Raw genomic sequence first — 21,844 nt, 5'->3', positions numbered from 1 at the left:
CAGCGATGATCGCATTAATCGCTGGGGGGAAAGCCGCTCAGTGCATACATACTTAGTGGCTTTCCCCCTGCAGGGCACCGACGAAGGGGAGAGGACGGCTTTTTGCATAGCGCAGCACTATGCTAAGCTGTCCTCAAAGCCGCTCATCTGCTGGCTTTCCCAGCAATGATGCGGGAGCACACAGCAGCGGTCACCGATCATCGCTGGGACATATACACTGGGCGGCTTTGAGCTGCTGTTTTGAGCGGCATTCAGCTCAAAGTCACCCAGTTCGTATCAGCCTTTACCCACTAGGACCGCTCTTCTGATATAGAATTGACTTCCGTGTTTAAGACCTGGATGTCCTAGTGCACATTCATATGTCTACATCACAGCCCCATAAAATTCCATATGGGGTTTTGTGACACCAAATCTTTTTGATACAATCTGTTTGACTGGCAATCCATATGTATTGTGGTAAACCTCTACAGTTTTCTGTAGTTTTACTGCATTTAATACTTTGATACACCCCAATTTAAATCTAGCTTAACCCATTGACTACTTTTTTTTTCCAGTTTTCTATAAACATGATTTCAGTGTACCAGCCCTAACTTTGATGCTTGACTACCTGCCTCTCTTGTGTGGGACTCCTGTGAACAGATGCTGGCTCTGCTCATTCCTTACCCACTTCGTCTTCCTATAGTAATCACAGGTTCTCAAACCCAGTCCTCAGGACCACACACAGGGCCTTATTCTGGTTATTGCGGTCCGTTCCGACTTCTTTCGGAAATGACCAAACGACACACACGGTGGACATTCTAAGAACACACGCCCACAGGTCGTCCGCATCCTTTCGGACGGACTCGCTAAGAAGAGGGAGTGTCTTCGGCCTGCATCCAAACATGCGTGTGCGGTGGGAACACAAAGATTCTGCACGGTCTTAATGCTATTGTCTTATGTCCATTGCTTGCAGTGTAAATGTGGGTCAGATAGCAACAATCCAGTCGTGTTTGCAGCATATATTCTAGTATTTAGTAATGGGCCATTTAGGCAGCAATGCTTCCAATTGAACCTGTGAAAAGAGTATAATTAATAACTAATTAGTAGAGGAGTGGATTGTATTGTGGTCAGCTGAGAGTGGTTAAGGTGCGGGAGTACTAATTGGGCGATCCGAATGCCTAGCGCATGAACCTGTGCTCTCCGAGAACTGAAACTTGCTTATGGACCCCGCAGATTTCTGGCGTGTTGGTTCACTTGCACTCAGTGTCCGGTCCGAATGCACCCCTACCACTGTTCGTGCACTCCCTAGTTTTGCCTACTTGGAAACCGCGCCCTTGTGTACGCCCACATGACGCCCATGTTACGCCCATATTTCCTGAGGGAGTTCGGTGCACATTTCTAGACGGTATTGGTGAGAACGAGTGCGCAGACAGTACGTTGCACATGCGCATTGCGTTGCCTACGCATGCGCAGATAGCTAAATAGTGCCCTCCGAAAGAATTTGGAACGGACCGCACCAAGCAGAATAAGGCCCACAGTGCATGTCTCCTCACAGAATCACAAGTGAAAGAATTAGCTCCACCTGTGGATCTTTTAAAATGTGTCACACCCTTCGTTCTGTATTTTAAAGGTCCTCTACATTACATGTAGACATTCAGCCTACCGTACTTGGCAAATGAAAAAACAATGTCAAATTATTTTACATCTCTTTATGAAAGCCTGATGGTAACGAGAACTTACTTATGGACATTCTCATAGTAATGAATAAGCCTGTTCTGATTGGTCAGAACACAGGAGCCTACAATACCGTACTTTTCTAGGACATGGGGTCTGGGGCAGGATATGAAAAATGTATTCTAGAAGTTATTCTTTAAGCAAAGATTAGGTACTTGTTTCCTAGCATGGCGCCCACGATATTAAGTTATATGACATCGCATCGCATGCCATATGCCCACATGCGATGTGCTTTTAAATTGTATAAGCCCCTATACAATTTTTAATTGGGTGCTTACAATGTTAAATGCACCCACACGCCACCCCCACTATCAACGCCAACCCGAAGCGTGGCGAGCGGCGGCGGTACGCGTCCTCCGACCTTTTCATACCCCCACTATCCACATCAGCGTGGAGTTGACGTAATATAGTGTGGCGAGCGCAGCACTATACGTGGATAGTGGGGGTATGAATGGCCGGGAGGCTTCCGACAATCGGGACCCCCTCCTGGCCCCCCTGAGAGATGGGCAAGTGTCCTGTATGCTCCCCAAAGCCCCCACCTCCCTCCAGACCCGCTGAAACAAATTCTGGAATACACGTATCCGCGGGAGGAGGCAGGACATAGCCTTGTCCCGCCCCCTGAAGTGCAGATTTGGGTCTCCTCTCTATGTTTCTCTCAGACAGGCAACTGCAAAATACAGCAAGTATGAAATATACGCTTCCTCTGAGTGCTGCGTGGGAAGATGTAACACCAGGTCACCATTGCTGCCATCAGAAGATGTACAATTTTACATTACTGCGATGATGTCATGTTACACACAATTATCATACACTAGTACAGAAACAGCATCACAATGCATCATTTATTTTGTGGGTCTGTATATTTGGACTTTAGTATGTTCAAAAATATAGTATATGGCTCATTCATACTGTCGGACATTGAGCAATAAAAAAAAGAAAAACAAGTATTAACTAATGCACCTGGATTAATCAGTTTTTAATGTGGAGCAAATGCATTTTTTATGCAGGGTAAATACTGGTTGCTTTTGCATGTAGCATACAAATATTAAAATAGCTGTACCTAGAAATGGTAATTATGGTTCAATTCAATACCGGATTCTCTTTATAATGTCATTTTTGTAAGAATGTGACTAGATCCTCTTGAAGCAGATTTAAAGTTATAAATGAAAAAGAAGGAGGTAAAATGGTTCTAAGGTGTCATTTATTTGAATAGTTCAGTGTCTTAAAAATGTTCTGTGGTCATTCTATTGTATGTGCAGCAGAGGTGTGAAGCTCCTTGTTCTTGGTAGCAGAGATGAGTCATAAAGGAATTAGAAGCTGTTCTGTGCCACACAGTGTCCACATTCAAGTTACTGTATGTCCGCAAGTCATATAATGAATGTGCAATCAATACAAGTACTTAAAAAACTTGGATTATAAAGCTACTGAAAGGAAAAGTACCTCCCGACAGCTGGCGGAATTAGACAATGTTTAGGTAAAAATAACACAAATGTCATCTATTGGGGTGAGGTGAAACACAAGAGGATTTGGCTTCTGAGTGTTCACTGATTTTAGTACGGTATATGATTCTGGCATTTTATAAATGTCACCTGCAGTTTTCCAAACAAATAGTTCCTGGCTCATATGTTGACTTGACAGTCAGGGCAAAGCTTTGTGCTGGAATATGACAGATCAGTAAAAGTAATCCCGCTAGTGTGCAGAGTGCGGATTTGTTCCACTCTCAGCTGTTCCGTTAGGCATAAAATAAATTTGAATCAACTTTTTGAAGTCATGGTACTTAGCTGAAGTGCTGTACAGACTATTTTTTTATATTGCGTGTAAAAGTTTACTTTAATAACAACTATTTGAGGTTTCAGGTCTAGGGGTGGGCGGGTTTGCTTCCGTCAGTCCCCATGTCACTCAGAACAGTTGTCCTGCAACAGCAGAGTACAGAACCATGGAGGTTATTGGTTCCCCACGTTGGACGCTTCCAGCCAAGTCTATGATATCATATAATTGTCTTGTCTCCGGATGGAAGCCTGCTGGGAAATTTCCTGGGCCTCTTGCCAGAGAGCTCTAAGGAGATGTCAAGTACAAACACAACTTGAAGAATGCTGCCTGTAAATACCTGCAGTATTGCTGTCCAAGTCACTTATACATTCTCCAGGATAGATGGCATAGGAACACTGCTCTCGTAATTTGTACACACAGTGCTTTTCGGATTTGGTATAATTAAGAAGCTTTGCTAAAAGTGTCACTACAGCAGAATGACTTGTGTGACCTGACAAGTAGGAACAGAACAGTAAGATACGATATATGACATCGGGATTATGTATAAATCATTGTACAAAATAAAAACACTTAAAGTACTGTACACAAGCAGTACATAAGGAATCACTTTATTAAGGCAAAAACCAGCAGTTAGAAATGCCTCCTAATTCAAAGATGTGTATGCCAATTATTATTTCACATAACTCTTGAAATCTGGTTCAAATTGTAAAATGGACATTCTGAAATAAAATCTAGATTGTCATTTGCGTGGTACATATATGGGATGCAGTTAAAATCCCGGCGTTCGGGATCCCGGCGTTCAGAATCCCGACCGCCGAAATCCCGACCGCCGAAATCCCGACACTTTCTCCCTCCGTGGGTGTCCACGACACCCCTGGAGGGAGAATAAATTAGCATGCCGATCGTAGCGAGGCACCGGGGCCGCTGCGTGGCGAGCGCAGCGAGCCCGCAAGGGGGGGGGGGGGCGATCCACGTCCCCCCCTTGTCTGGATTTCGGCGGTCGGGATTCCGGCAGCGGGATTTCATACTGAATCCACATATATAGTAGATATATAACAATAGCCAATGTATTAAGCCAGGGGTCAGGGAACTTTTCAACCTTTTACCCCAAATTTTGTTAGAAATAAATATTTAGTTACGCCAATGTTACCCCCTTGATTTGTACTACACACAGCAATCACCATCATCATCAATGGCAGCCAGGCTGTGTGTGGTATAGCCATTGATAATGTGATGTCCAGGCAACTATTCGTGTCAGTATTTCAAGATAATATACTGTAGTGACTATGTACAAATGTATTTCCCCTAGACTAGAGATGGGTATTCCTTGACAGGAGCCTATAACTAGGCAAAGAAGCTCGGTGCTGCAATGGCAGTACAGACTGTGCACTGCCGGGATGGTGCAGCAACTAGTCCACTCTACTGAAAAAGCAGGCGGACTTGAAGGCGGGGCCTGGGGCATCACGCAGGGAAGCATGCTATACACAAAGGTCTGACGCACTGCACTGCGTCAGGTCCTTGTACACTACAGTACTGTAACACACACAGCTGGGCATGCATATTTATATTTATATATATTATTTATAGTGGCGCGGTATTTATTTATAGTGACGCGGTAAGTACAATTTACTATATTTGATACCGCTGCCTCCACTTAACAGTAAGGTTGAGAATGTAATGTGATTGGCTAGGTGTGTGGTAGTCCGACCCTGAGGGCGGAGCCAATAGGTATTTCAGGGTGAACATGACCTGTTCAGTTAGCTGCTGCTCTAATGGAGTTATGACAACATAAGCTGTCTTGACAAAGGGTCATTCCAGACTCGAAACGTCGACCATGCTTGAGGATTTTAATTGAGATGAAATAAAGAAATACTTTTAACTGCTGAAGAAGTCTGGTGAGTGCGCTCTGTTGTACCAATAACTTATGTGGATATATATATATATATATATATATATATATATATATATATATATATATATATATAGTGGAGTAATGGTGGCACTCCCGCAATCCACTAACTGTAATTTGCCAAAAACTTCCAATACTGGTGCCTTCTGGGGTGCAGCACAAGGCTGCTGTAGCATAGATCATGGGGGGATGGCGGCACTCAGAAATAAAGAAGACCAAGCTGTGGATGGATGAACCAATGTTTCTGAGCCTACTGGCTCCTTTATCAAGGTGCATTAAGACATAGGCCCTTACTCTGATCGGTGCGGCCGGAGCCGATTATGAGGCCAGGACCGTGCGTGTGAAACCCCGCCTTCCATACGGATCGCCAACTCCGTCCGTATGCGGTAAGAAGCTGGCCGAACAGACCGCACGTGTATTTTTCACGGAATACGCCTCCTCCATCTAAGGGAACCTCCCCCATCATTCGATGGTCGCAGACCATCGAATGCAGGACCGAATGCTCCACCAGCACCCGCAACCTCAGACCACACGGACATTATTGCAAAAGCAGGGATCTGGGCGGGCAGCTGACATCCGGCGATGTCATATGTCCGCCCCCTACACGTGCGTCACGGCCGCATTACCATACGTACGCCCAGCGTTTTCATGGGAAACTCCCATGAAACGCGGGGCGTATGCATATGGTAATGAGCCCAAATAGCCCTTTACGCCCCTCTCCACCCCCTGTTCGGAGTGTTCACATATCATGCGGGATTTTGCCGTACGCCCCGCTCGCACATGCGCAGAGACGCCTCTGCACATGCGCAGACACAAAACTTCGGCGGGCCGAACGCACGCGGATATATCCGCACCGATCAGAATAAGGGCCATAGTGAGCTTAAATACCTTAGACCAGCTGTTCGTGCCGCCCGCCGTCTCCCGCGGTGTCACCCTGGAATGACATCACCCGCTGTGGGACGCACGAAGGAGGCCCGTGCACACATAGTAACTAGGCAAAAACGTGACGTGGTTGCCCGCTATGGCCACCCGTCACGTACAATGCAGTAACCATGAGTGAACATAAAACACACCAATACATACAAACATGCATAGTAAAACCAGCAATGCCTATAGACATAACTCTTCTAGCGGCCGCCTGTTATGCTGGCCACTAACATTATGTGGTATACTACTCCTTATATATCTTCCTGAAATATATATATATATATATGCATATAAAGGCCACACCATCACTACATAGTGTGGCTAACAAATCTTAAAAACAGATGTGCCCAATGGAGAATATGGCTACCAAGAAATGGGATAGATACTCACTAAAGGAAACACGACAGGCCTAGATTTTCATTTAACCTGCATGGACTGAGTGTGTCCAGAGTAAAAATCCATCGGCTTTCCAATTGGAGGAGCCATAGTGATCTGTCCCTGCCCCTTTTCATAGGGGGGACATGATCGATAATCCGATACCTAAGGGATGCCAAATTATACCTAGCCTCAGCAAAATGCAGAGCAACTGGTTGTTCATGGTGCCCTGTCTGTATAGCTGCCCTTTCTTTAAAGGTTCTATTCGTTTTTCAGACATAATGTCGGCCACAGGGGCAACTTATTAAATAAATAACAAATTTAGTGTTACATCCTACCCTGTGTCTGATTTTAAACCTTTTACCAGAAAATGGATGGTGAAAGCACTCACCCTGTATCATGTAGCTGCACGTAGTGCAGCCACTGCACTTGAAGCAACCCAGCTTTGGTTTACCCCAAAATGGGATCTCTTTAGTGGGGATAGGAAAAGTTACATCATTCCTCAACAAGTCGTCTCTAAGACTCCTCCCTTTGGTGTAAGAATGCATCAAGGATTTGTTATTTAATGATGGAAGGGCAGGGTCTGAACAGACTATGGGCCAATGATGCTTGGCTATTGCATTGATTTTTGAGCTAGCTGGATGAAATGAATTGACCCAAATAATTCTATTGTCGATATTTTTAGAGGAATTCCTAGAAATCAAAGACTCCTCTCTGGACATATTTAAGACCCTGTCTTTAGTATGTAACAATGCTGTCAAATCATACGATTATGGAATTTTAGAAAAATGTCAGACAATGACTTCTCCAAAACCTCGTGGTTACTTATAATTCTCCGAGCCCGGAGCATTTGCGAAAAGGGTAAGCCTTTTTTGAGTGGCACAGAATGAAAGCTGGAATATAATAATATATTATTCCTGTCTGTCGGCTTACTATATAAAGACGTGGTGATCTGTGCCTCTTCTATTTTAATATTCACATCAAGATAGTGCACAGAATGCTCATCTAATTCATAAGTGAATTTCTCAATGTTGACCTAGTACATGTCAACCTTTTGACCATGTCATCTTTTTGCCCGTAGACCAATAGTGGTCAACATATTGACTATTGACCTAGAAACTGTTGACTTAACAACCAGAACCACATACAGATGGAGCCAGATTCCCTTAGCTGGTGATTGCCGGCTGAGAGGCACTCCATCTGATGGGGACATGCAAGCGTCTCATCCGCTCGTGTGTCCCAGTCACTCGGAGACAGGTAGCAGAATCCCTGCCTGTCTCCACTTTAGGCAGATGGGCAGGGTTAGGGGGGAGTGTGGGGAGCTACATGCGAGATGGGGCAGAGGTGGGGGTCAGCGGAGGCAGCGCAGAGCTTTGTCGGAACAGGGTGTTCGAGTGTCTCGTGCGCAAGCGCCCCCTTCTGGCTCCTGCCGGCGGCTGGCGGTTGGCGGTTTGATCGCCAAGAGCAGCTCCATCTGTATGTAGCTATCTTTCAAAATTGACCCGCACAGCCCCGTTAATGTTTACATTAAAGATAATTAAAACATTTCTATGAATCAGTTTAGTCAGGGTAGGATGCAAGTCAATCATGCCCAAATTGAAGGTGTGTTCTATAGGAGTCTGATTCAGTATATCAGATAGGAGGCATGGAAAGCAGCTCACAGAGAGCTGGCCATGCCCCTACAGCGGCTATAATGGGGCGTGGCTTTGCTGGAAGTGCCCCTCTTCTATTTCCTTTAACGATTGGGGTACTGTATGTTAAGCTATTTTTTATAGATCGGATAGTTGTTCCTCACAGAAGCATTACTGGTAAGTGGTAATATTAAATAAAAGCGAAATTTCCAAAAAGTGTAAAACTCTTTACTACACTGTTCCATTAAAGGTCCATGGGAGTAGGGACGTCAACACAGCAGATCCTTTAACGATGCAATTATAAACCTCTACACCAAAAGTCACAAGAGCACTAGGTAAACTTTTTTCTTTCTTTTTCCTGCAAGATCTGTAAATGCCATGAATGAGTTGGCTTGTCAGTATGTGAAATAAAATCGAAACATACTAAAACCATATTTCTACAGACTGACAGCCATTGATTATAAGTCAACAAGGTAAGCCTGCTACTTCAGTTTATGTTTTACCTTTTTGTAGCAATTGGACTGTAATACAGTACATAGGCAGTAGAAAAGTAGAGATAAAAATCATTGAGGGGGTTATTTAGCAAAGCTTGAAGAGAGACTTGTGTACCAACCAAACACTTAATTTCAAACACAGGGTCAAATGTATTAACCCCTTCAGTGGTGGGGGTTTTTAGGGAGCATTCCCCACTGGGCAATTTTTTTCTGGGGAGTGCTCCCTAAAAAAAAAAAACACCGCTGCAACTTCCGGGTCCAGTGCCGCTGAACTGTCCATCAGCTGCTGCCCGGCCGTGCCCCCAGGCAACCTGGCTGTGTGCGGCAAGACATTACAAGGTCACGCCTAGGGTTGCCACCTCTCCCGGATTTCTGGGATTCTCACGTTTGGGTGGCAACCCTCCCGAATGCTTTTCCAGTCTCATGGATTCTGGGAATCCAGGTGTCTGAAAAGCCTCCGGGCTTTCCTCCAGCCGCCGCAGCCTCTTTGCTGTTATGTCCAGCTGGCACTGTGTGTCCACTCTCCGGGACAGTCCTCCTCCTGTCACCGCTGCCCACTGCCAGCCTGGCCCTGGCCACCAATGTATATGCACATTTATTGATATGTGTGTATACATATATTTATATAGTGGGTCCAGAGGATGGCCGGCACTCCATGCAGCAGCAGACAAACGGGTCGGGTGCACTCCAGAAAAAAGGACAAGAGTCAAACGATCGGGTGATCCAACGTTTCAAATGTTATTACAACATTCACCCTGATGAAAAATGTTGTAATACCATAGAAATGATGCCTGGCACTCTGCACAACCAAATTCCAACTTCTGCGGTGTCCTGTCCTCCCGAATGGGAAACATAAGAAACAAAAGGATGCTGGACGGCACTCGCATACACAACCAATGCAATCAATCAGAAAAGAAGAGTCTACACACGGAGGTGCAGTCGACGTTTCGGGTCTCTGACCCTTTATCAAGACAGGGTTCTTGTCTTGATAAAGGGTCAGAGACCCGAAACGTCGACTGCACCTCCGTGTGTAGACTCTTCTTTTCTGATTGATTGCATTGGTTGTGTATGCGAGTGCCGTCCAGCATCCTTTTGTTTCTTATATATATATATGTACATATCTTTACCGGGGCCTGGCATACCTCTCGGCGGCCCTGATTACAGTCAACTGTATTACACTAGTTAATTGATAAGAAAGGTGTTTTAGCATATGTGACTGCAATCATAAACAGGGGTGCCAAGAGGGGGGGGGGGCAGGTACAGTTTACCTGGGCCCAGGCCTGCCAGGGGGCCCAGATCTGGACACACAGTTTTAATTTGGTGCGAGTGCGCCGGGTCTGAGTGCACCGTAGTCAACTTTTCAGCAGCGGCATTGGGAGTGCAGATGTGGGCCGGTGTGGGGCAGCAGCATCACAGAGGTCCTTCCGCTCTCCAATTCCAGGGCCTACTGAGAGCCCGCCACGTGACTTGGGAGTTTACCGTGGCTCGGCGACAGGAGGATGCTTAGGGTAGGTAGTCCCTGGGTGCTGGGAGGCGCTGGGTCAGAGATAGGAGTACCACCCACTATATAGAATCCAGCCTGCCCCACTCTCCACATTCCCATCCCAGCCACCAGCAGCAGCAGGTGCCAGTGCCATGTCTCCAGCCCAGAAATCCCAGACCTGGTACCCCACCCATGCCCAGGTCACTGCGTTCCAAGGTGGAAGATGGTTGGCTGGTTGCTCTGTGTCTGCTGCCTCGCTGCATGCTGCTGGGGATGAGATGCAACTCTGGAAGTCAGTATGTAACCCCTGGCAGAGCATGTATTGTAGCTCCATGACAACGAGCGTGTTAACCCCTGGCAAAGCATGTAACCCATGGCAGAGAATGTAAATCCATGGCAATGAGCATGTTAACCCCTGGCAGAGCATATAGCCCCTGGCAGACCAGGTTAAGCCCATGGCAAAGAGAATGTGAACCCCTGGCAGAGAATGTTAACCCCTGGCAGAGCATGTTAACCCCTGGCAGAGCATGTAACCCCCTGGCAGAGCAGGTTAATGCCATGGCAAAGAGCATGTCAACCCCTGGCAGAGAATGTTAACCCCTGGCAGAGCATGGAATTCCAGGCAGAGCATGTAAACCCATGGCAATGAGCATGTTAATCCCTGGTAGAACAAGAGCATGTTAACCCCTGGCAGAGCATGTTAACCCTTGGCAGATCATTTAACTCCAGGCAGATCATGTAAACCCATGGCAATGAGCATGTTAATCCCTGGTAGAGCATGTTAACCCCTGATAAAGCATGAAACCCACAGCAATGAGCTTTTAGGTAAGCAGAACTTACAGTATGTTGCATAATATGTGTGATTTTATATGTGCAGTAATAGACATTACAGTGTGTGGCATAATATGCAATGAGCATTCTGGTGCGTGGAATAAGGTGTAATGGGCATTATGGAACATGGTAAAATATGCAATAGGTATAACAGTGTATGGCATAATGTGTACTGGCCACTATGGTGTGTGGCATAACATGTAATAAGCATTATGGCATGTGGTATAATATGTAATGAGTGTGTGACATGTGTAATAGGCATTACGTTGTAAATTTTTGTCCCTGTATCCACCTTGGAAACAGTGGCATAACAAGGGTCCGCAGAGCTCTGTCCATGGGGGCCCCAGGAAGATGTTGAACCGGGGCCCAGGATTTCTCTTGGCGGCTCTGATCATAAAGTACATAAGCTTGCCGAGTTGTTCTATCAATCTCTGTACAGTTGTGCAGTGAGTGTAAAGACAGATCGCCTGTACACTCAGCATGATGCAAATAATATGTCTTTAGATATATTTGTCATTTGCTGTGCTACAACGCTGTGTGTCTGGGAACAACATAGGGCCTGATTCAGAGTTGATCTCAAATACTCAATATGTTTTTGTCTACTTATAACATTTTGTTGTCAATAACATTCTGACTATTTTTCACTGTATAAATACCCTGCATCTGTCGTTTTAATATATGTGAGGGGTCTGGTGTTCGTGTTTGTTACACTCCATGTTTATCTCGGGGGGTTTTCTTATTGTATCTCAAAAAATTTCAATAAAAAGCATTGAATAAAAAAAAAAAGCTAAATATTTCACGCCTGGTGAAAACCATGGACCTTATTCTGGCTCATGCCGTCCTCAGAGCGCATGCACAGAGGACCAATATTTCGCTTTTGCGCATGTGCATGCGTTGGGGTGCAGCCTCCACTCTTAAAAATCCCCTGCTGGGAGCAAATGACAATCAATCATCTGATGTATAGGAAAAAGTCTGACTGGCTCTAAAAAAGTATTTTTTACATTGTCTGTGAATACGGATGCCGGATGCCTGGCTGACAGTTGGGATTCCAACAGTCGTTACACCGACGTCGGAATCCTGACTGTTAAAACCCAAAAAACGGGCAGCGGCTATTCTCCCTAAAGAGAATAAGTGTCATCCATGTACAAAGACAAAAATGTGTCTTTCTTACAGAAAACATGTTAAACTTGTCTCCCTTTGGCCGTAAGCTCCATGTTTCCAGTTACTGTATTACAACTCCCACCATCTTTTACTAACAAAGGATTCAAGTACAGGTGCAGGGAAACATTAGCTGAAAAGATATATTGTGCTTGCACATTAAGTCCTCACTTTCGTTATAGAGAATGTGTTAAAAGTGTGTTGTAAATGGTTAATGCTTTTCATAAAACAGTATTGCAGTCAGAAGAAATGGGTTTGCTGCCTGTATTTCCCTGCAGATGGCACTCACAGTCTCTGTTCCCCATCCCATACACCCCTGTTCTGCCTTTCATATTTTCACAGCTGCTGTGAAACCTCTCCAGTTGCTGGAAGCCCTGATAGTAACTACACTGGTCACAGAGGTGGAGAGAAAATGCTAAGGATAAACCCAGTGTTTGTGACCAGTCCATTGCTGCTTCCCAGCCTGCTGTCCATGGGTGACAACAGTAATACCGGTCAAGGTGGATCTTCTACCCTGAAAGCAAACATGTAAAAGATCCAGGAATGTCCATTCAGTGCAATATCCTGAGAGGGACCTGCAGCCATAAACATCAGCACCAAAGGGGCTTCTCTCCTGCTGGGCTCAATGCAGTGACCCCTGCACCTGCCACTAGGCTGGAATTCCATCTGGTTCCAGGAGTCAGAGGTGGGTTTGCCATGCAGTCTGTCAGGTTCATCCCACAGTTCCCATTCTGCATTGAGCAACTTGCAGTGTCCCTGTCTCTCTGGCACAATGACAGCGGCAGGCACTGCACACATCTCTTTTCATGTGTGACAAGTGATTACACACAGAAGCCTGTGCTGCTGCTGCTGTTTCTGCTGCCTCCATGCATTTTGTTCAGAGTGACAATGTGTTTGTTGGATATTATTCAGATTTTGAGTGCACCAGTGTCTAGTACAACTAACACGCTATGTGTATGTCTGTGCAAGATAAGGTCATGCTCACTGACTTATAGTAACTGTCCCTTCTCTGGGATTGCTTTTGATACCTATGTGGTATTTTTAAGGATGTATTGTTTTTTTGTTACCCTTTAAATAAGATAAGAAACAGCATTTAAATAATTAATAGTCATTGAATGCATTTCTATGTATTTTTTTAAGAACTGACCAAAACATAAAACAAAGACGTATTTGCATTGTATTATGATGATGTGTTTATAATACCTTATATTGTCATTATTACATTGTCCTAGAATTGTTTATTTTGCCTAAAGCTTGATTGTGATTGAACGTGTATATTATACATGTGTTTGTAATGTGTAGTGTGTAGCTGTCAGTGGGGAAAAAATAGACATTAATAATTCAGATTTTAATAAACAATTCTTTGTTTTATTTTCACATTTCGGAATGCTGATAATCTCACAGATATCAGGAGTTTTAGCCCAACAAATACAGTTCTCCTATTCCCTGTCCCATGTCAGCCTATATAAAATCCCCATTTTTACTCTGATTCATGTCCGTTTAATGTGCTGTTAGAGGAACTAGTTGTTCTTGTATATCATATATTTATTTATTTATTAACAGTTTCTTATATAGCACACATATTCCGCAGCGCTTTACAGAGAATAGTTGAACACTCACATCAGTCCCTGCCCCAGTGGAGCTTACAATCTTTATTCCCTACCACATATACATGCACACACCTATATGGATATTCTTTTATAACATTTGTGTAAATTTACATAATTTAACTTAAAATTTAAGTCAGCCCTAAAGCTGAGGTACGGTGTGTCCATTACTTGTGACGTTTATGGCAATGATGAAATGCGGTGGCAATGACCTCATCAGCACCGTGGGTGAAGCTATAGAACCCAAAGTAGAGTAACTTTCTCGATTTGCAAGCTGCATGTGACTTAAAAGAAAATGTGCCAATGCAGACAGTAGTCACTGCTGTACTAGTCCATTGGTATATTGGAAATGTCTTAACCTAGTTAGAATTGTTTTTTAAAATGGAAAAAATGATAACTGCTCTTTTTCAAAATCCTCTTTTATGTTATTGCTTTTGTGGTTTTATAAATGTAATTTGTAAACATTGGATTTCATTGCTGGGGAAATACTGCAAAGTGTCAGAAAATATTATGTGTTCTATTACTTTTCGGATTTTTGATATTGGTAAATGAGCCATTTCCTGTTAGACAGTGGGTGTTTAATAATTTATATTATTTGGCCAACAGTTTGCAATTTGTTAGACGAAGCAGAAGAGAAAAGTGTCAGTACAGTTCTTGGAAAAAGCTCAATTAAATGGAAGAAAACTCTTATCACAGAGCTCATTACTAGCTGCAAAGGAAAGTGCGGGAACTGAGTGTGAGGTAAATAATTCCTCTGGTGTTTGTTGTCAAGGTGACTGTTGAAGCATGGACCAAGGTTATAACCTCCAGTTAGAGCAGCCAGTGTACTGATATGCATGGATTTGTCCAAGGGAAATATCCATTAACCGGATTATAATGCAACATAGCACATCCATTTGACCACCTCAAGCGTTTTTGCTTTAAGGGAGACGGTTCCAATCAAACCAAGGTGAATTTTCCCACTGGCGAGGCAATATGACAGGGTTCTCAGGCATTCCAAGAAAGGTGGAATTATTTCCTAAATCCAAGCATTCAGAATAGCAAAGTCAGTTTTATTATAATGCTGTGGTAAGCATTGCCAATATTACTATTGACAGGCAATGACAATGGAGATCAATAAAATTACGTTAGCAGAGAGTATGAATGCAGTGGCTGAACAATAATTACTGTCTGCAAAAGAGATAAGTCAATGTGTCTATCTAGCCATATCTGAATATCGGATTCATACGCACTCACATAAATAAACGTGGAGAACAATGTGATCTTTAACGTGTCCCATATTCGCTCTCTCTGTGGGAATGTTCCTGTGCGACCCGGTCTCCTTATTATAAATGAGTGAACACTAATCTGAGAATTGCTCAGAGATTAGATGCAGTTTAGGATATTGTGCTATGACCCCTGCAGCCCTGCATTTGTTATCTCTTCATTTCTGCACATGGCTAACAGTGTGAACGCCATGTTTTTGTCACACTGATATGCACTGTAAACACTGAGAGTAGCATTTGTAGAGACAATTAGTGTTAGTGTGATAGGAACTCAGTCATTACACTGACAGATATGTGAGGTAAAGGAAACCGAGAAACACAGGGGACCTGGGCCCTATGGATGCTGGTGCAGAAAGCTGTATTATGCAGGCAGCTATCCTTACAGCATACATCCCCATGTTGTAGAACGCCCCTCTGCAACATCCTGCAAATGAAGTTCATATGGCAAGGTGAGGAGCTGCTGCTCTTGTTCAGTGTGGGATGGGGACTTGGGGCCTGATTCAGGTTGGTTCTCTCTTTCCTGAATTCGGCCCGGGGACCAATTTTGTGAGTATGCGCATAGGTATGGGTGAAAATATGCATGTGCAGACCTGGTGTGCGAACACCTTTGGCGAGTATTACACTCCATGAGGCGTTCGCACAGAGGGGGGTGGGAAAGGAGCGTGTAGTGGGCTGTCACATGGTAACACCCAGTGTCGGCTACATCAAATGATTTCTCGCCTATACGGCCGCATGCAAATGGATGCATAAGCGAACACATCCATTTGAATGCGGCCATTCACTTGTCGAAGGGGCAACCTTACATATGCAAGAGCCTTCTCCATCATTCGATGGTCGGCGACCATCGAATGATGGGGGCAGATTCCACCAGGCTGAGAATGGATGTTACTGTGTAACAGCCATTCGCATGCCCTGCGTGCAAATTTGCCTTGTGAATGGGTGGACTCGCAAAGGCTGAAAATTCGCAACTGTAAAATCAACCAGCATAACCCCCTTAGAGTATATATATATATATATATATATATATATATATATATATATATATATATATATATATATATATATATACTTATATAAAAAATTTGATATATGGTCTGTATATAGAATTAACTGCAGGTGTGCGCAAAAGTGATCATTATATCCATTTGGGCTGAAATCATATTCATCTTATTCTCCGTTAAAAATAAACCTCTTGCCTAGACCTCTAGTTACCTCATCACCAATTTGCCGTTCAGCTACAATGATGATTCCAGATGGGGGATGTAAATGTGTGTGTAATATGGATTGTTATACAGGAAATGCATCTACAGCCTATGTGCAATATGGATGCAGATAGTAAAGACACACTTCTACCACACTCCAGAATCCTGTGTTGATTTGTGCACAGACCACTCTACAAGGGACTGTCTCAGTTTGGCATACATAGGGTAGGATAGATTAGGAAGGGACATCCCTTTAATAGATGCCAAAAGCCACAATTTAAATTTAATAAATAAATATGAAAGGCTTATGGGGTGATTTGAGCTTGATGTCTAAGCAATGTGTCTAGATCGCTTATAAAATTAAGCACAAATCGCTCAGTGTGTATGCCCCTTAGCGATGGTGATGTGCAATACCATGTGTCGCTATAACCAGGCTAAATAATTCAAGCCAGCAGTATGTATCTAGTCATCATTAGGGCTCTCTCACTAGAGAACACTGGCCATGACAAATTGCTCAGCACACATCGCTGGTGCATCGCTGTATGCTAAGCGATCTGTCCTTAACTGGATTGCTCAGCACGTATAAAGGAATATATAGATGATTTCTACTAAAATGTATAATTATGTATAATTATGAAATTCTACTTTTTCATTTGACCTTTGAAGTGGCATTTCATGGAGCCTTTAGAGATTGCGAGTCGGTGGCTCTGGCCATGCAGCCAGCCCCTCCTTTATCTCTACCCAAGACAGACTAATTGGGAGGAGGTTGCAGGGTGTCCTTGAGTTGGTGGCAAATGTCTGACTAGCAAAAGGGGCATTATATGTGTATTTAGCACTACAGGGGCATTATAGGAATAAATGTAGCACGGATGGTGTAATGGTTAGCATTACTGCCTCACAGCGCTAAGGTCATGGGTTTAATACCCACCATGGCTCTAGCTGTGCGGAGTTTGTATATTCTCCCCATGTTTGCGTGGGTTTACTCCAGGTACTCCGTTTCCTCCCACAATCCAAAAATATACTGGTAGGTCAATTGGCTTCCAACAAATATTAACCCTAGAATGTCTGTGTGTAGGGAATGTGGTAGGGAATATGTCATGTGGTAGGGAATATACTGTAGATTGTAAGCTCCACAGGGGCAGGGACTGATGTGAATGAGCAACTATACTCTGTAAAGCGCTGTGGAATATGTATGCGCTATATAAGAAAAAGTTAATAAATAAATAATAAATAAACAGGGGGCATAATAGGCATAACTTGCACTACAAGGGGCATTATCAGTACAAGTATCACAACAGGCGGTATTATATCTGTAAGCGGACCTGTGGATGCATTATGTGTGTAAGCAGCACTGCAGGAGGCATTTTGTGTGTAAGTGGCAATAAAGAGGGCATTATGTATGTTAGCAGCACTACAGGGTTAATAATTTCACCATGGGCTATCCTAATATCCCCGATAAGCCTGCATGAGCCTGCTGCTTATCAGGGATTTGCTTCACCTGCCCCAGGACCTTTCACTGTGAGGCTTGCTTAACCTCTTCAGGAGCTGACTTTAACACTCTGCTGTGCCCAAACACTGTCTCCTTGTAGTAAGTCCCTGCTAGATAGGACACTAAGAAGGCTCTCCAGCTCAAAGGTGGCTGGTTTGACCTGTTTTTTTGGGAGGGTTTTCTGGGGGGTGTCTAATTTGTCAGTCCCAGGCCCCACAATTCCTAGTGGCAGCCCTGCTGCTACTGTATCTCTGGTGTGGAAGTAGATGCTCTACGTTGCATTTGTTGAATGTGGCACATGCTCAGTTTGCTATAAATAATGAAATTCGGGTGCATTTTAACTTGCGTGTGACTGAATAAGACCCAAATGCGCAATAATAGTCCCAAAGGCATAACAGTCAAGGAAGTGGCCTGTTTAAAGTCTGCATTCAGGCCCTCCAGCTACCTGGCAGTAGACTCTGAGCACTGGGGTCTCTAGTAGAACCTAGCACTGTGCCTGAGTCTAATGTGCAAGCGCATGTCTCGCGTTCGCTACAGCGCACATGCAACATACCAAGAAAATGGCTGCCACTCCGGGGGATTTGTGCTACAGCCACTGATGCAAGAGGGGTAAATATTTAAGAAATTGGTGCAGGTTTAATGATATTATACAAGTTTTTCATGAAAAACTCATGTCGACCTTGTGACTGTAGATCACATTACCGTCGACTTAACACTTGTGTCTATCTTTGGTTACTATCAAACTAAACGCTGTCAACTATCTTAACATAGTGATCGACCATGTGATTGTCAATCTAGACACCGATGATCCCCCGTCCGGACACATTACAGATATGCCACGAGTTTGGACACTTCCTGGATTGCATAATTTTGCCTTACAAATCAAGACAAGCACACAATTTTTAGTTGGGTGTTAAGTTCATGCACAGTAACAAATTCCTATTTACTTTAATACAACATACTTATTACCAGTGGCGGCTCTTACCTTTGCGGAGGAGGGGACTGCTGCGATGCGGGCCCCCCTTCATCCGCTGCCACTTCCGCCACTGTGCTCCCCACTGCTGCCGCCAGTCCCCTGCACAGGGCCAACGCGTGTGCAGTAACTTCATACATACTGTGCATGCGCTGGCCCAATCCTCTATGGGCTGCCTTTGCAGCAGCCCCCGGAAGCATTCCCGGTTGCGGTGCATGCGCGGTATCGTCCGTGGTACTGCGCATGTGCAGAACCCGCTTTTGGGGCTGCCCCGCAGTTGCGCACTGAGAGGCATCCCGGAGGGAGGGAACACCTCCAAATGGGACTGCCTTGAGTGACTGGCAGGTCAGACTTCCAATCAGAAGTCACTGCCAGTCACAGTGAAGCCAGTGCAGTCTTACAGACTGCATCTGGCTTCGCACAGTGGCGGATTTTACCTGGGGGGGCTGCAGCTCTGCTAAGGTAGGTGAAAACCGCCACTGCTTATTATATTGAAAGTAACCATAACCATATTGCAATTTATTTAAAAACTGCTAAAAATCTAATCTGAATTTTTAGGGGCAATGGCCATGTGCATCAAATAACACCATACAGGTACATGTAATTAAGGTGTCTGAAATGACATTAGTGATGCAGTGGCTCATAAAACTAATTTATCTAACACATTTGGAGCATCTTTATAATAAATTATATATTATACTAGTAAGCCCGCTTGAAGCAAAAGCTTTGAAAGCATAGTCTGCTATCTTCTGTGTTTGTGCATGTATGAGAAAGAGATGCAGTTTCACACTCTTCCAGCAGAATGAAGTGTTTCACAGACTCATGGACACTAGACATATATATAATGATACATACTTGCCTACCCTCCTGCATTCTACAGGAGACTCCCTGAAATAGCAGCAATCTCCCACTCTCCCTCATTAGTCTAGCAATCTCCCTCATTCCCCTAGCCCACATTACACTGTTACATTTTTGGGGGAAAAGGGAATGAGAGATAGATGCATTTATATTGAATCATCAGCACCATTTCCCAGCACATTACCAAGTATAGTAGCTCTTACTGACTACTTTGGGGCTCATCTACATTTGGTTATAAGTCATTGTACAGTATTCCTCTCAGATGCAGCAGTACACACCCACTCTTCTAGGGGCCACGTTCACAATCTCTTTTCACAATCTCTCCATATATGGAAATAGACTCACCCTTTGGGTGGAGCATGACAAGCCCCCTCAATGGGGCACTGTGCAAATGTCTACTACCAACTATAATCTCCCTAAAAGTAGTTTTCAAAAGTAGGCAAGTATGTAATGATACTGTATATTTTGATCCTTCCTATAAATACAAGCAACTACATTTGTATCAAGTAACATAATTTTGAATGTTATCTGTAACTCTTGCTGTAGTACTCAGTTTTTCAGAAGGACTAAACATCCCCCCTTTTCTGTGATAATTTATTTTGACTATAAGAAATATAACGTATTATATCTATCAGCAGAAAAATGTAACTGAAATAATAAACCAAAGGAAGAGTTTTTTTGCTATTGTCGATATTTAGGTATGCTGTTCATATTTCAAGAAATCTATGTTTAGGATCACTGACCTTGCTGGCAAATAAAATTAAATTGCAAATAACGTATATGTGCTAAGATGTCTGAGAAAACATGTTCCTACAGATTGCTGCTGTACCTTTTCCCAGTCCACCTCTGCCCTGAATATTTGTATCAAAGTTTTATTCTGGCCTCCATGCTGTTGCTTGGCAACCAGATAACTGTGCCGATTTAGCAAAGTTTTGTATGTGATTGTTTGATGACCTGTGTATCAATAGATACTTCACCATGGCCCATGGATTAACTTTAAAATCAAGGTAAATTATCTAAGGACCATTAACAATAGTCATGTCTGTTTGAGCCTCGTACAGATCATGACTCATATTCAATATTATATACACAGAGTTATATAATAATGGGATGAAATAAAATAAAATAATAAATGATGCATAGTAGAGGTCTAATAATATGTAATATACAACAATCTAGAGTCTAGAGCAAGTAAAGTGGAGAACTGGAATATGGGGTCGGTGGAGCACAGCATTAAAGGTAAAGGAGGAAGTAGTTATAACAGGTGGATCCGTCAAATACACACAGAAATGGTTTGGGAATTCAACTCATGTATAGGGCAACAAAGTACAGTGGTTTGAGGGACAGTAGAAATATGGCAGTTTAGTTTTTAGCTGTTGTGTTTTATTTTGTCAATACAGATTTCTCACACATACAGCCCTCAATTGCAGGAGTCACCTAAGCATAGGAACATTCATCTACTGTTGCATTTATTTTGTCAAAGAGAAGAGTCCTTGATTCTACAGGTGGTATTATTGTTACAACATCTCCAAGAGAGCAGCAATGGTTCTAATAATTGCAAAATGGCATCACAGAATCTCAGATAAACATGTAGTTTTTTTCTTTCTATGTGCAGTATCATAAATCGAAAGCTAGTTTCAAATCGCTTTGTAATTCAACAGAGGCCATTTTGCTTAAACGGCACCTTGCAGTGTAGCACACAGCTGTCGATCTCAAACTGTGAGGCATGCCTTAATTCTAGGAGAGGTTCACTTGTCTCAATTACATCAAAATACCCATGGATAGGCGGAGGAAAAAAAGCTGACTAGGAAAGAGGTATAAGCAATTCTTACATATAGAGCAAATATGTCAATCTATAGCTATAAAATCTCTTGAGTGAGAGTTTAACCCTTTGAGTGCCAAAGGAATTTGGCAAAATAGATGTGAAAATTGTCAGGCAAACATTTTAATTCCTCATATTGACCTGTAATGTTTACCTTATATAGCAAATAACATTTTTTATTTGAATTTATATAACAAATGTGAGCGACACTGGTATTTTTAGTGGATATTTTGCACATCTCTCACAGAGATGTTGCCACTCAAAGGGTTAAACGGAAAAAATAACAGTAACAATGTCCCTGTTAGGGATCTTGGATAGCCAGGGTACATGTTATTTT

At 43.4% G+C, this 21,844-nt stretch overlaps 1 protein-coding gene across 3 annotated transcripts in view; it reads left to right on the top strand.

Annotated features, from left to right (window-relative positions):
* Nucleotides 1–12,621: 12,621 nt before the first annotated feature.
* The window catches only part of LOC146008833 (cGMP-dependent protein kinase 2-like), a 165,818-nt gene continuing 156,595 nt past the window's right edge, over nt 12,622–21,844 (top strand). Inside the window, exons 1-2 of one of the 3 annotated variants that reach the window (XM_083148591.1) lie at nt 12,622–12,976; nt 14,505–14,639. The gene's annotated coding sequence lies outside the window, so the exon portion shown is untranslated. The remainder of the gene's footprint in view (nt 12,977–14,504; nt 14,640–21,844) is intronic. The other 2 variants (XM_083148590.1, XM_083148592.1) reach the window with 2 other exon arrangements.

This window comes from Crinia signifera, chromosome 6, assembly GCF_055691185.1.
Source record: "Crinia signifera chromosome 6, ASM5569118v1, whole genome shotgun sequence".
Lineage (NCBI taxonomy): Eukaryota > Metazoa > Chordata > Amphibia > Anura > Myobatrachidae > Crinia > Crinia signifera.
This window is presented reverse-complemented; position numbering and strand designations above follow the sequence as displayed.